A 16,615-nucleotide genomic window follows, 5' to 3' on the forward strand; every position below is an offset into this window, starting at 1 on the left:
TTTCTAGATATATTTGATGATTGTCATTTAATGTTCATGTATATGTATGTTGACAAAATCAGTAAATGTAGGATTGAGATTTGATTTAAGATATTTCAAATGGTTAAGAATTATGTAGGATGAAGAAACTTTATTGATGTATGTTTTAATTTATCTGAATTCTGAATACGTATACATTTATGTACATGTGATTTTACAAGACTACTGATGTGTACAATGAGTGTGCAGATATTTAGCCGAGAAACCCTACAGAGGAACAAAATTGATCTCCATGTGCTAATTTTGGAAACCTTATTGTTCGTAATTCACATAATTGTATTGTGTGATGTATGTATGCATTGTCCTTGTTCAGTGAGTGTTAATGTTCATAATTATGTTCTTTCAGTATCGCTTGACACTCATAAAATGTTTATGTGCCTCGGTGTGCTATTTAGGGTTAATTGTTTAACCTTTGGATTCAAGTTAGTGTCAATTTTCTATTAGGTTCTTAATTAGGGTTAGTCATCCTAGTTCGGATTAGTGGTTAATTTGCAAGTTAGAGTTGTTAGATGACCTATCTCATTCCTAGATTTTATTTGTCTCTAAACCTCTTTCCTTAGGCTTTTAACATGTTTTTATTCTAACCAAAGGGTATGGGTATGGGTTAGGGGTCTTTTCCAACCCCTAAGCCCCTTTTTTTTGACTTTTGAGGTCACTCAAAAGTCCCCTTTTTGCCTTTGTGCAAAAATTGCAAGTGGTTGTCATGAGTTGTCTTACCCCACCTCCTGTTAGGGTTTAACCATGGTGTAGGTTGAGTTAGGAGTTTCTAGAGTGGCTAGTGGGTAGAGATAGTTATTGCTCCTTTCGAGTGGTTGAGTTGGAGGCTTATTTTAGAGGCCTTCCTTGGACTAGTTTTTTTTGTTACCCAATCTCTACATTTAGAGAAGTTTTCTTGAAGCTTGAAGGAAGGAAGGGGATACTCTACTCAAACTGGTTTATTTCCATTACCTCTTTGTGAAGGTAGGAAACTCCCATCTCCCTTATTCAGTTTTTATGTTTTGTTTCATGTTCTTGTTACTTTGTTGTTGTTTCACTGTTGTATGGTTGTGGGTATGTTGGGAAGATTTGTAAACCATGTTATTTTGGTTGTTTTCCTTTCTTGTTTAGGTTTGCAATTTTGAGTTTCCTTGCATGGGTGTTTTGGTATTACTCACCCTAGGAGAGGGTAGAAGTGACCAATTTTGGGAGAGGTCTGTTTAGTTGGACTCCAACCTTTGTAGAGTCTCTTCTCAGGATGAGAAGAGGGATAAAGGCTAGGGTGTTATGGGCCCCTACCTGTCAGCACAAACCTGGTATGAGTATGGCAAGTTTAAATGGAAGAACGGAAGTTCTTGGTTATTGGCCCCGATTGGGCATCTGAATTGGTGTTGTGTTTGACTTCTCCAGTTGGAAGAATCCACCTCTCCCTAGTCTTGATTCATTGTAAATCCTATTGTGTAAACCACGTATGATTATGCATGCTTGATGTTCTTTTGGGCTCTGCTTGGTTGTCACCCGATCTGATATAGGTTTCCTCCAGGGTTCTTGAAATGAGATTTAGAAAACATTAAAAACTACTTGATTATGATCATGAAGAAAATTTGATTAAATTATTGAAATTTTGGATTGAGATCCTATTGTAAATAGTTTTTTTTAAACCTTATTGTTTATGGCAACGAAGCCGGGTTTTCTTCTTGATTCTTTCCCGGCTGAGCCTTGAATCAGGTTTACAAATAAAATTGGTGTTTTGAGCATAATTGTTGGGCATGTGATTAAATTTTGTAACACATTATTTTGGATGGGTGCACATCAAAATTTAGGTTGAAATGATGATAGTTTAGTAAGCAAAATTTTCTAGTTCTTTTTATGTTCAAAATGAAAATTATGATTGAGGAAAGAAAACAATGGCTATGGTTGATCTATTGCAATTAAAGTTATTTAGGAGATCAAATTTACCTTGCATTATTGTGACCACCACCTTTGTGTAGTATAAGAACATCAAGGAAGAGAAGTCCATCGCCAAAATTTGGTTGTCTCATTGTCTTGGATAGAAACATCTCTCAAGAATTTAGAATACTTGATGTTTCAGTGATAAACAAAAGTATTTTCCAAACTAAAATTGATATCATAGCAGAGATAGTATTCATAGAAATGATTATCCTTGTTGATTATTATTATCATTTTGGTTCTAGTATATAGTAGCTGTGAATGTACATTCAAATTTAAATTTGCATGAGAATATAATGTCTATCTTTGAGCAAGTGGTTTTTAAACTTCATAATGCATAGATAGGAACAATTCAGATAGTTTCATAGCAAGCCTTATCATGGAATGTATATCCATTGTATTAAGTTTAATGTTTGAATGTTAAGTGAATCACCATTTTTAAAGACTATACTTAATTTATAAATATTTTCAAATTATCCTTGCACTATCGTATATTGAGTATCCTAGATTACAAAAGAAGAAAATCATGTGTATAACATAAACTGAATAATAGCAAAGAATAACTTGTTGTAGGTGTCCATTTATCTCTCTGGTTTTTGTATGAGGAGACAATTTAATTTCCCTCATTCAAACAAAGAATCTTTTAAAAGATTCCTTTTATATTTTGATTTAAGAATATAAAATACATTCTAATTTAAATAACATTTAAAATTGTTATGAGTAATTTTTTATTATACTAAATATCCTATTCCTATCCATCCTTGCTATCTGCAAAACTTTTTGCAATCAATGTGTGATGGATGTCAGTTTTGGAGGGAGAGATTTTAATATTTTAATTTGGGCAAGTCATCACATGGGATGACGTCACCCCATGTCCCATCCTCCTACACATGATAATAGCCTCAGTTTTCTTTGGTTGAAATGAGCCTTTATTGAGTTGCTACCGCAACTCGTGCCTTACCCTTTTTTGGCCACAAGTTTTTTGTTAGAGAGGGGACGGCTCTACAGTTTGTGGCCTCGGGCAGAGCGCTATCCCAAGGACAACGCTTGGGAAGTCCTCCTTGGGAAGCGCTTGCCCAAGGGCTAGTGAGGCTAGGGTGTAGGTTAGTGTAGGGGGTTAGGGGTTTAGGATAGTATAAGTTAGATTTATTAAAAAAAAATTTAAGAGTTAATTGCTTTAGTTTCATGATTGTTAGAATTAGTTTAGATTAGTTAGTTTAGTTAAATTGTTTTTGTGGTTTAGTTATGTTTGTTTACATTTCAATATTTATATATTTTTTTTTTTAAGTAGTACTAATTTATTAGTATATTTGAGTAATAGTCATTAAAGTTAGATTATTATGTAATTAAGTTTAGAATTATGATTGGTTGGTTATATTAAAGTTAATTCATTTTGTTTTTAGATTAATTTAGTTGTTTTTATATTAATGTTAAATTATTTAGTTTTGTAATATTTTTTTTGTATTGTTTTAGATATAAGTAAAACTGAATATAGTATTTAATTTAAGTTAAATTTTGGTTAAAATTAAGTTAAATCTTAGATTTTAGAGATGTTTGTAGTAAATTGAATCTTGTTAATTTGGTTTTTAATAAATTGATTTATTAAATTAACTTTGTAAAAGATAGTTAGTATTAGATGTAAATATTAATGGGTTTAATTAAGATGGTTAGTCCCATGAATCATATTAGACTAATTAACTATCTGTTTAAATTAATGATCGATATCAATCTTATCACAAAAGTTTTAATATCTTAACGATGCAATCGTCTTCATGTTATAACCTTAGGATGCAATGTAGGGAACCTGTACTAAAACTTCTATCTCAGTCATATCAAATGTAGAGCATGTTTAAATATTAATTATTAATCAATTTTCAAAAAAAAAAGTCGTGTGTGTTTTTGCCCTATTAGTTTGGGCATGACATTTTGGTATCAGAGCCCGTGTTTCAACACTACGAACCTTAAACCATTGTGCTTTCTTAACATAACTCAAACTTTTAATTGTGTAGATGCCACCTGTTACTCGTAATCGATGAGGCAGAGGTCGTAGGACTAGGGGTGGTAGAGCGAAACAAGAGGATGGACCTCCACCTCCACCTCCACCTCCACCACCACCTCCACCACCACCGAACCTGAATCAGGACATTATTGATGCACTCCAGAATTTGATCAGTGTAGTTCAATAGAGAGTGGTACCCATAGTTTAGCCAGTCCCATAGATTCCAGTAGTGGAAGCAGAGGGACTCAGAGGAGGCAGGCCCAGAGTTAGAGAGAGGACTAGGAGCCCCCCACCAAGACAGTTAGAGGATCAAGGTGAACACGAGGAAGAGTCCATACACTAGAGAGGACCCCCTTTTGACAGACCTCCTAGACATGTAGGAGATGACATCAGGGAATTGATTCGACTTGGACCACCATTGTTTATCAGTACCACTGAGGGTTCAGTAGTAGAGGCATGGTTGCAGAGCTTACAACTGTGCTTTGGGTTACGCCTTTATGGGAGTAATCTAAAAGCACACCAAGCAGTTCATCAGTTGAGAGGGGATGCCTCCAATTGGTGGCATCAGGAGGAGATCATTGGTGGAGTGAGGATGGACACCCTCACATGGGAATCTTTCCTGGAAAATTTTTGAGAGAGATACTTGTCAGAGCATTTTCGATAGAAACAGATAGAGGAGTTCCATTCTCTTTATCAGAGAGGCCTTACAGTGGCTCAGTACGAGAGTAGGTTTCTCGAGCTCTTTCCTTATGTAGAATATATGAAGGACGAGAAACTACGGGTGCATCGCTTTATCATGGGTCTGAATTTCTCTCTTCAGGGCTGAGTTAGGATGGCCTTCCCTACCACCTCCAGATAGGCAGTGGAGATAGCACTAGTTGCTAAGGATACTCGAGGTAGGCAAGAGTCACGGGATCGGTCTCAGAATCGAAACTCCTCCCAACAGTAACCCCCTTGGAAAGGGAATCAAAATTATATAGCAGGGTCCTCTAGGGGCCAGCAGTCTCAGCAGCCAAAACCCCAGCAGCAGTAGAAACCTTCTCAGGGTTATCAGGGCTCTAAGCCCAAGCAGTGGCAGTCACAGGGTCCTAGGAAGGATCAGAAAGTACAGGCCCCTCAGTCACAGCTAGTGAAGACTCAGCAATCTTCTAGGGGAGGATTCAGCGGATCTATCAGGTCAAGAGGCCCACAACAGTCTAGGCCATAGGGTGCATGATCTTATACTTGCAGACCATGCTACACTTGTGGTGGCATGGGTCGTATAGCTAAGGAGTGTCCGCAGGGACAGGCATCCAGTGGTCAGAGTAGGGCATTTTCAGAGCCGATAGTTGGTGACATGGGTAGATCCCATAGAGTTTTTGCAGTGGTTAACAACTACCAGGCTGAGCATCAGGCCACAGTTATCGAGGCTACAGGTATTATAAAGGGCCATATGGTTGCAGTTTTATTTGATTCCAGGGCTACTGATTCTTTTATATCTCCATTTGTGGTGGAGCATTGCTGGCTAGTGGCAGTTAGTCAGGATGTTAGTTGGGAGGTAGAGTTAGCCTCAGGAGCTAGAATTTCAGTTAGTTCCATGGTGTGGAGTTGTCAGATGCAGATTGGAGACATGTCTACTAGGACTGATCTACGCATTACCCCTCTGGGTTCTTATGATGTTGTTCTTGGCATGGATTGGCTTTATTCCCACAGTGCCAAGATGGATTGTTGATAGAAGAGGGTGGAATGTGTGGGTGATGATGGTACCTCTAGGGAGATCTTCGGAGTGAAGAGGCCAGTGTCCCTTCGTATGATTTCCGCTATGCAGCTTAGATGGTGCATGCAGAAGGGTTTTCAATTGTTTGCTATCACTATTAGTGACCGAGAGGAGGATTCAGAAAGGGAGCCATCCCTTGATGATTTTCCAATCCTTCAAGAGTTTGCATATGTGTTTCCTTTGGAGCTTCCTGGTATGCCTCCACCTCGAGCGGTGGATTTTCATATAGACTTAGTGCCAGGAGCTAAGCCAGTTTTGAGAGCACCATACAGGATGACTACTCATGAGCTTAGTGAGCTAAAGGCTCAGTTGGAGGAACTCTAAGAGAAGGGGCATATTCGACCTAGTGTGTCACCTTGGGGTGCACCGGTGATCTTTGTCAAGAAGAAGGATGGATCACTTAGGTTGTGTATCGCTTATCAGTAGTTAAACAAGGTGACCATAAAGAACCGATATCCTCTTCCCAGAATCGATGACCTCTTTGATCAGTTGCAAGGTTCTCAAGTATTTTCAAAGATTGCCCTAAAATCGGGCTACCATTAGTTGAGGATTGTGGATAGTGATATCCCCAAAACAACTTTTCGTAATAGGTATGGCCACTATGAGTTCACCGTGGTACCTTTTGGCCTTACGAATGCTCCAGCTGTATTCATGAGCCTCATGAATGGAGTATTTCATACCTTTTTGGATAAGTTTTTGGTTGTATTTCTTGATGACATTCTGATTTATTCTCATGATGAGAGAGAGCATGAAGAGCACCTGAGACAGGTTTTGTAGAGGCTGAGAGAGAATCAGTTATTTGGCAGCTTGTCGAAGTGTGCATTCTTCAGACCTGAGATACATTATTTGGGTCATGTCATATTGGGTGATGGTGTCTCAGTAGACCCATCAAAGATCAGGGCTATCATGGATTGGCCAGCACCAACCAGTGTTACCGAAGTGAGGAGCTTTATGGGGCTAGCAGGTTATTACCGATGCTTCATTTCAGGATTCTCTAGATTGGCACACCCCATCACTTCTCTTCAGAGGAAGGGGAAGAAGTACAAGTGGATAGAGAAGTGTGGTAGAGCTTTTGAAGAGCTCAAGAGAGCCCTCACAAGTGCACCAATTCTTGCAGTACCAGATCCTATTGCAGATTTTGTGGTGTGCACCGATGCATCTTAGATGGTTTAGGAGCAGTCCTTATGCAAGAAGGGCGACCTATTTCCTTTGAGTCTAGGAAGTTGAATATGCACAAACTCAATTATCCTACTCATGACCTAGAACTAGAAGCAGTGGTTCATGCCTTGGTGAGATGGCGACATTTCCTTCTGGGTCATAGATTCAAGCTTCATTCCGATCACCAGAGCTTGCAGTACATATTTTCTCAGCCAAACCTTAATGCTAGGAAAAGAAGGTGGATGGAGTTCCTGTGTGAGTATGATTTTGATGTACATTACATCAAGGGAAAGGAGAATGTCGTTGTAGATGCCTTAAGCAGAAGGTGCCATGAACTTTCATCTGTGACTACTCACACTGACTTGAGAGAGCGGATCTCACAGCACTTACCAGCTGACAAACTTTATGCATAAGTAAGTCAGTTAGTACATTCTCAGAGACCTTTGGAAGGGAAATTTGCAGTGTATTCTTTGGAGTTTGATGGACTTTTGTGGCATAGGGGATGTATGTATGTACCTTCCATTGGGGGTTTGCACGAGCTCATTGTACTTGAGGCTCACAAAGCACCTTATGCAGCGCACCCCGGTGTTAAGAAATTACATGTAGATTTGAGGAAGTTGTATCATTGGCCAGGCATGAGAGTGTAGATTGCTAGAATAGTTGTGAGATGCCTCAAGTGCCAGTGGGTGAAGGCGGAGCACCGTCATCCTGGCGGGCTTCTCCAGCCGCATGAGATTGCACTGTGGAAATGGGACACTATATCGATGGATTTTATTGTTGGTCTTCCTATGTCGTCTCATCGCCATGATGCCAATCTGGTGATAGTTGACACCTTGACCAAGGTTACCCATTTCTCACCTATGTGTACTACATTTACAGCATAAGACATAGCTTAGGTGTTCTTGCAGGACATTGTTAGACTTCATGGTGTTCCCCGTAAGATCATCTTTGATAGAGACTCTTTGTTCACTTCTTCATTTTGGAGAGAGTTGCAGTCAGCTTTGGGCACTAGGCTCAATTTTAGTACAGCATACCATCCTCAGACCTATGGCCAGACCGAGCGAGTGAATCAGGTTCTGGAGGACATGCTGCGTATGTACGTGATGGACCATCAGGGCAAATGGGAGGAATACCTTCATCTTGTTGAGTTTTCCTATAACAATGGGCATCATTCTTCCATAGGTATGCCTCCATATGAGGCTTTGTATGGGAGACCGTGTAGGACACCCTTGAGTTGGGATAGGATCAAGGATCGAGTATCTATTGGTCCCCAGTTAGTAAAGGAGATGGAGCAGCAGGTGACCCTGATTAGACAATGCCTGAAAGAGGCACAAGATAGGCAGAAGAAGTATGCAGATGCGAAGAGGACAGATCGAGAGTATCGAGTTGGAGATAGAGTGTTCTTGAGGGTACGATCACACAAGAGTCCGATTCGATTCGGAAAGGGTTCTAAGTTAGCACCTCGATTTGTTGGGCCGTTTGAGATCCTTTAGAGGATAGGACCCATTGCATACCGTTTAGCTTTGCCACCTAGCTTGTCACGCATCCACGATGTGTTTCATATTTCAGTACTTAGAGGATACATTTATGATGAGTCTCATATTATTGATTGGGATGCTTTACAAGTGGAGTTAGACGCACAGCTAGCACTGGAGCCTATCTGCATTATTGCCCGACGTACCCTAGCACTTCGAGGGCAAGAGCTGGACCAGGTTAGGGTCCAATGGGATTGTTACGATGAGGTCACAGCTTCATGGGAGGATGTAGCGCAGATGCGATCTCAGTACCCATACCTTTTTGATGAACTCCAGGAGGAAGTTCATGCCTAGTGGGAGAGGATGTGAGGCCTCGCCCTAACCCATCGTAGCATAGTGATACATTACTCTAATTTTGTTATCCGCGACTCGAGATGTCATGACATTATATGATGCTTAGAACATATTTTATTATTTCATGTGGTGTTATGTTATTTCTAGATATATTTGATGATTGTCATTTAATGCTCATGTATATGTATGTTGACAAAATCAGTAAATGTAGGATTGAGATTTGATTTAAGATATTTCAAATGGTTAAGAATTATGTAGGATGAAGAAACTTTATTGATGTATGTTTTAATTTATGTGAATTTTGAATACGTATACATTTATGTACATGTGATTTTACAAGACTACTAATGTGTGCAATGAGTGTGCAGATATTTAGCCGAGAAACCCTACGAAGGAATAGAACTGATCTCCATGTGCTAATTTTGGAAACCTTGTTGTTCGTAATTCACGTAATTGTATTATATGATGTATGTATGCATTGTCCTTGTTCAGTGAGTGTTAATGTTCATAATTATGTTCTTTCAGTGTTGCTTGACACTCGTAAAATGTTTATGTGCCTCGGTGTGCTGTTTAGGGCTAATTGTTTAACCTTTGGATTCAAGTTAGTGTCAATTTTCTATTAGGTTCTTAATTAGGGTTAGTCATCCCTAGTTCGGATTAGTGCTTAATTTGCAAGTTAGAGTTGTTAGATGACCTATCTCATTCCTAGATTTTATTTGTCTCTAAACCTCTTTCCTTAGGCTTTTAACATGTTTTTATTCTAACCAAAGGGTATGGGTATGGGTTAGGGGTCTTTTCCAACCCCTAGGCCCCTTTTTTTGACTTTTGAGGTCACTCAAAAGTCCCCTCTTTGCCTTTGTGCGAAAATTGCAAGTGGTTGTCATGAGTTGTCTTACCCCACCTCCTTTTAGGGTTTAACCATGGTGTAGGTTGAGTTAGGAGTTTCTAGAGTGGCTAGTGGGTGGAGATAGTTATTGCTCCTTTTGGGTGGTTGAGTTGGAGGCTCATTTTAGAGGCCTTCCTTGGACTAGTTTTTTTTGTTACCCAATCTCTACATTTAGAGAATTTTTCTTGAAGCTTGAAGGAAGGAAGGGGATACTCTACTCAAACTGGTTCATTTCCATTACCTCTTTGTGAAGGTAGGAAACTCCCACCTCCCTTATTCAGTTTTTATGTTTTGTTTCATGTTCTTGTTACTTTGTTGTTGTTTCACTGTTGTATGGTTGTGGGTATGTTGGGAAGATTTGTAAACAATGTTATTTTGGTTGTTTTCCTTTCTTGTTTATGTTTGCAATTTTGAGTTTCCTTGCATGGGTGTTTTGGTATTACTCACCCTAGGAGAGGGCAGAAGTGACCAATTTTGGTAGAGGTCTATTTAGTTGGACTCCAACCTGTGTAGAGTCTCTTCTCTGGATGAGAAGAGGGATAAAGGGTAGGGTGTTATGGGCCCCTACCCGTCAGCACAAACTCGGTATGAGTATGGCAAGTTTAAATGGAAGAACGAAAGTTCTTGATTATTGGCCCCGATTGGGCATCTGAATTGGTGTTGTATTTGACTTCTCCATTTGGAAGAATCCACCTCTCCCTAGTCTTGATTCATTGTGAATCCTATTGTGTAAACCACATATGATTATGCATGCTTGATGCTCTTCTAGGTTTTTCTTGGTTGTCACCCGATCTGATATTGGTTTCCTCTAGGGTTCTTGAAATGAGATTCAGAAAACATTACAAACTCCTTGATTATGATCATGAAGAAAATTTGATTAGATTATTGAAATTTGGCATTGAGATCCTATTGTAAATAGTTTTTTTTAAACCTTATTGTTTATGGCAACAAAGCCGGGTTTTCTTCCTGATTCTTTCCCGGCTGAGCCTTGAATCAAGTTTACAAATAAAATTGGTGTTTTGAGAATAATTGTTGGGCATGTGATTAAATTTTGTAACACATTATTTTGGATGGATGCACATCAAAATTTAGGTTGAAATGATGATAGTTTAGTAAGCAAAATTTTCTAGTTCTTTTTATGTTCAAAATGAAAATTATGATTGAGGAAAGAAAACAATGGCTATGGTTGATCTATTGCAATTCAAGTTATTTAGGAGATCAAATTTACCATGCATTATTGTGACCACCACCTTTTTGTAGTATAAGAACATCAAGGAAGATAAGTCCACCACCAAAATTTGGTTGTCTCATTGACTTGGATAGAAACATCTCTCAAGAATTTAGAATACTTGATGTTTGAGTGATAAACAAAAGTATTTTCCAAACTAAAATTGATATCATAGCAGAGATAGTATTCATAGAAATGATTATCCTTTTTTATTATTATTATCATTTTGGTTCTAGTGTATAGTAGCTGTGAATGTACATTCAAATTTAAATTTGCATGAGAATATAATGTCTATCTTTGAGCAAGTGGTTTTTAAACTTCATAATGCATAGATAGGAACAATTCAGATAGTTGCATAGCAAGCCTTATCATGGAATGTATATCCATTGTATTAAGTTTAATGTTTGAATGTTAAGTGAATCACCATTTTTAAAGACTATACTTAATTTATAAATATTTTCAAATTATCCTTGCACTATCGTATATTGAGTATCCTAGATTACAAAAGAAGAAAATCATGTGTATAACATAAAATGAATAATATCAAAGAATAACTTGCTGTTGGTGTCCATTTATCTCTCTGGTTTTTGTATGAGGAGACAATTTAATTTCCCTCATTGCAACAGAGAATCTTTTAAAAGATTCCTTTTATATTTTGATTTAAGAATATAAAATACATTCTAATTTAAATAACATTTAAAATTGTTATGAGTAATTTTTTATTATACTAAATATCCTATTCCTATCCATCCTTGCTATCTGCAAAACTTTTTGCAATCAATGTGTGATGGACATCAGTTTTGGAGGGAGAGATTTTGATATTTTAATTTGGGCAGGTCATCACATGGGATGACGTCACCCCATGTCCCATCCTCCTGCACATGATAATAGCCTCAGTTTTCTTTGGTTGAAATGAGCCTTTATTGAGTTGCTATCGCAACTCGTGCCTTACCCTTTTTTCGCCGCAAGTTTTTTGTTAGAGAGGGGTCGGCTCTACAATTTGTGGCCTCAGGCAGAGTGCTGTCCCAAGGACAGCACTTGGGAAGTGCTCCCCCAAGGGCTAGTGAGGCTAGGGTGTAGGTTAGTGTAGGGGGTTAGGGGTTTAGTATAGTATAAGTTAGATTTATTAAAAAAAATTTTAAGAGTTAATTGCTTTAGTTTCATGATTGTTAGAATTAGTTTAGATTAGTTAGTTTAGTTAAATTGTTTTTGTGGTTTAGTTATGTTTGTTTACATTTCAATATTTATATATATATATATATATATATATATATATATATATATATATATATATTAAGTAGTATTAATTTATTAGTATATTTGAGTAATAGTCATTAAAGTTAGATTATTATGTAATTAAGTTTAGAATTATGATTGGTTGGTTATATTAAAGTTAATTCATTTTGTTTTTAGATTAATTTAGTTGTTTTTATATTAATGTTAAATTATTTAGTTTTGTAATATTTTTTTTGTATTGTTTTAGATATATGTAAAACTGAATATGGTATTTAATTTAAGTTAAATTTTTGTTAGATTTAAGTTAAATCTTAGATTTTAGAGATGTTCGTAGTAAATTGAATCTTGTTAATTTGGTTTTTAATAAATTGATTTATTAAATTAACTTTGTAAAAGATAGTTAGTATTAGATGTAAATATTAATGGGTTTAATTAAGATGGTTAGTCCCATGAATCATATTAGACTAATTAACTATCTGTTTAAATTAATGATTGATATCAATCTTATCACAAAAGTTTTAATATCTTAACGATGCAATCGTCTTAATGTTATAACCTTAGGATGCAATGTAGGGAACCTGTACTAAAACTTCTATCTCAGTCATATCAAACGTAGAGCATGTTTAAATATTAATTATTAATCAATTTTCAAAAAAAAAAGTTGTGTGTGTTTTTGCCCTCTTAGTTTGGGCATGACAGTTACCTTGTAATTATGCACTTTTGGCATTTGTTTCAAAAACAAGGGTAAAATATAATATAGAATATAAAAAGGTGGAAATATGTAAAAATGGGGAAATATAGTTGTATAGAAGGAATTTATGTTCAACAAAGCTACAAAATTGTTTTTGAAAAATAAAAAACAACGTTAGTGTCAGCTAAGTATCAACACAATAGTCAAAACTGAGTTACTAATCCAAGTACAATGATATGGGAGTTTTGACTTATCTTTTTGAGCATTCAAAGTTTTGGTATGATAACTATTTTTGTCACTAATGCCAAAGGAGGATATTTTTAATCTTATGGTCAAATCATTTGTCAACTAGTGCCAAATCACTTGATCATTTTGTTGGTCACATTGCTATAGAGTTTCATAATGCTAACCAAGCTATTGCAGTGTTAGCTAGGCTATTGTGGTGTTTACTAAGAATTGTACTATAAATTGAGTTGTTTCAGTATCAACCAAGTAGAAAGTAAGTGTTAACCACACATAATAGAAAGACAGTGTAAACCAAGATAGTCATGTTGACCAAGTAAAGAAAATTTAGTGTTGACTAAACTTTAGTGTCAATTGAGTTCTACAGTATTTTTTGAGTGATCAATGTTAATCGAGTTCATTTCTACTCTCGAGTGATCAATATGGACTGAGCACCAATGTCAACTAAGTGCTAGAGTTTGTTAAGTTCACTATCCTACTAATTTAATGAATATCACCCAAGTGTTCTTTAGAACCCAAGTATCAGTAGTGAACTAACTTGGTGGAGATTGTTGAATTTTGTATTGTAGCTATTTGATTTGCTATATATGTAAGATATCTTGTCATATCCAAATTTGTATGTGTATCAATTATGAATGTGAATTGAAGAGTAAAGTCTACAAGTAGTATAGGGAAAAGTAGAGTATCATCTATCACAACAAGGTGATCATTTTACATCAAAGGAATCTTGTTTAGCAAACCAAGTTAAAGAGTAGAGACCAACCACTAATTCATCCTAGTAGGTGCATTAGTCAAATCCTCTAACAAGGTGGACTTAACAATCTTATGCTAAATCTCCTAAATGAGTGCATACTTCATTGTATTGTATAAATTCTTTTACAAGGTGGACCTAATAGTCCTTATTTCTCCTAATAGGGTAGATCACCAAAAGTGATCATTTGTAAGTCTTAATAGGCCAACTTTATACTACAGTACTAAAGCTTGTCAGTATCATCCCTACCCCAATTTTACTTTCTATTTGGAAGGTTTCTAGGTTACCAAATATTGTGTCAACTATTATAAAAAAATTATTTCATTCAATCTTTCATGCATGCAATTAGATAAGATTAGATCAACGAGAGCTAATTGGTGAATTGAAGTTAAAGTTTTATTGGTTCCCGATTCACCCCTCCCCCCCCCCCCCCCCCCAAAAAAAGTCCCCTAGCCTTCTCTACATTTTTGAAAATATGTATTTAGAACCATTACGAATAATCTTTAATGACATAAGAGACTATGGTCAACATTAAGTGATTAAAGTAATATCATCAACAAATATATAGATAAATTTTTATAATCAACTTGATATATTAATAAGATCTCATGCTCATTCAAAAATGTATTAGTTTGAATAATGGTATATTCTAAAGAAATGTTTATTAACTATTTTACTAGGTCTTTGGGAAGTCAAGGTTTTATAGAATAATTTCAAGATTCCTAATTATGTAAAAATATGCTATATTGTATTTTTTGTATAGGGCTATGATCCTGGAGTTTCTTTATGGTTGTTCCCTGGGGGAGCCCTATGAATCAATTTATTAATAATATATTTGGTGGCTTGTCCACCTTTACCCAAAAAAAAAAAATCATTATGTATTTCAATATTGAATTTATATTTTATTTGAAAGATACTAATAGTTCTTTATTATCTAATTATATAAATCAATAATAATAGTGTTAATAATTTCTAATTTAATAATTTTAACATAAGTTTTTCTGTACACTTTGGGTTCAAAATGGGGTGTAACCAATTTGGATAGAAGGGTTGCATGCTAAGTGGAATGATGTTACCCACAAGAGGGTATAAGAAAGATGTCATGTATGTTCTAAAAAAAAGATGACATTAAGAAGCAATTTGATAGAGTAAAGGTCTTACATACTCAATCGATTCAAGAAGACATTGAATATTATTGGTTCTACCAATTTTTGATAAGATGTTGATCTGCTTGCTATCTCAGAAAATGGTATCCATAAAAAGAAATATATTTTTCCATTTTTTCTATTTATAATGAATGCGGTTTTAACTATGCAACTATATGAATTCCTAAATTAACCAAGTTTTTGTAAAGAGAATAACGAAGATAGGGTAACAAGAAGTTTAAGAAAATAATTTGAAAAGTAAATCTCTAATGGACATAAGCCACAGAAACAACATGTCTGTGAGTTAAGCCTTTGAAAAGATCGATAGGTAACCAATGAAAATAGGAGCAAAGCTTCCTTAATTCCACTGATGCAATCATCGATGGGAATTTAATAACTATATGATTTTTCACTTTTCATCCAATCACAAGGCCATAGAAAGTGCACCCATGTTATACAAAAATATATGTATAAACAGTAGGTGATCTCTTCTCCAAGTATGTTAGTAGAATTCATCAACACACGACAAACATGAGAACTAAAAATATTGCACAATAAAATCAACACAACAAAACTATTGGCTCCATTATTATCATGAACAAGAATTCACAAAAATAACACACTCAAAAAAGAATAGCTGACCTAAGAATGAGAGAACCAAAAGCATATATTATTGCATCAAAATAATAGCCTAGAATGCAAATTACATTTTTGAATTTATCAGAAATCATCTCCTCAATTTTTGTTGAGAGTGAGAGATCTCTTCAAGCAAAGATATGCTTCTAGAAATATAAAACAAATATAATTATGTAAAAACTAACTCTCTAAATGGCACTAAGTAGGACTCCACCCTTGTTTATATCATGTAATGGGTACATGAGCCTTTACATGTCTTAAAAACAATGAAAGAAGAAGTAGATAAGAAGAGGGAAGAAATAAGAGGATCTAGAAGTCACTGGAAGCTCTAAAAGTGGAAGCTTGACCTTCTCTCTTGGAGTTTCTATGAGTTAAACTACTGTCAAAATTCATTTTCAGTGCATGGAAAGCTCTAAATTAGGAACTGGTAGTTAACTGTCAGTGCTCCTTTGAATTCTTCAAAAAAATTGGCATACTATAATGTGCCCATTTTAGACTTAGGTTTAGGACTACATAATAATAGCTATTAAAGATTGATTAAAATTATTGTATGATATCTAATTTTTTTGATGATCCTAGAATGAATGGTTTATTAATTTTTTTAGCTATAGAATTAGCTTTTTCTAAGGTTATGTCCTTTGGAAGATCATACTTAATTAAATTATACGATATCCAATATTAATAATTACATCATTTAACTATATAATATTATGATTTAATCTCTAAATATATGATGATTATAATATTTGTGATACATTATCTATATTATATTATTTAATATAGTATTAATATCTCTCTTTATTTATTTATCTTATTATCAATAGTTACTATAATAGTATTTATATCCATGCATTTAAATATATGATTATTTATTTGTTTATAATAGAATTTCAATATCTATTATATTATTATTTATTATCTATCTTTACTTAAAATAAAAGTATTATTAGTTATTTATAAATATTATATATATATATATATATATATATATATATATATATATATATATATATATATATATATATATATATACATATACATATATATATATTATTTTTTATAATTTAATAATTATTAAATATTATTTTAGTG

This window comes from Cupressus sempervirens, chromosome 10, assembly GCF_028749045.1.
Source record: "Cupressus sempervirens isolate cs-2001-9-10 chromosome 10, ASM2874904v1, whole genome shotgun sequence".
Classification (NCBI taxonomy): domain Eukaryota; kingdom Viridiplantae; phylum Streptophyta; class Pinopsida; order Cupressales; family Cupressaceae; genus Cupressus; species Cupressus sempervirens.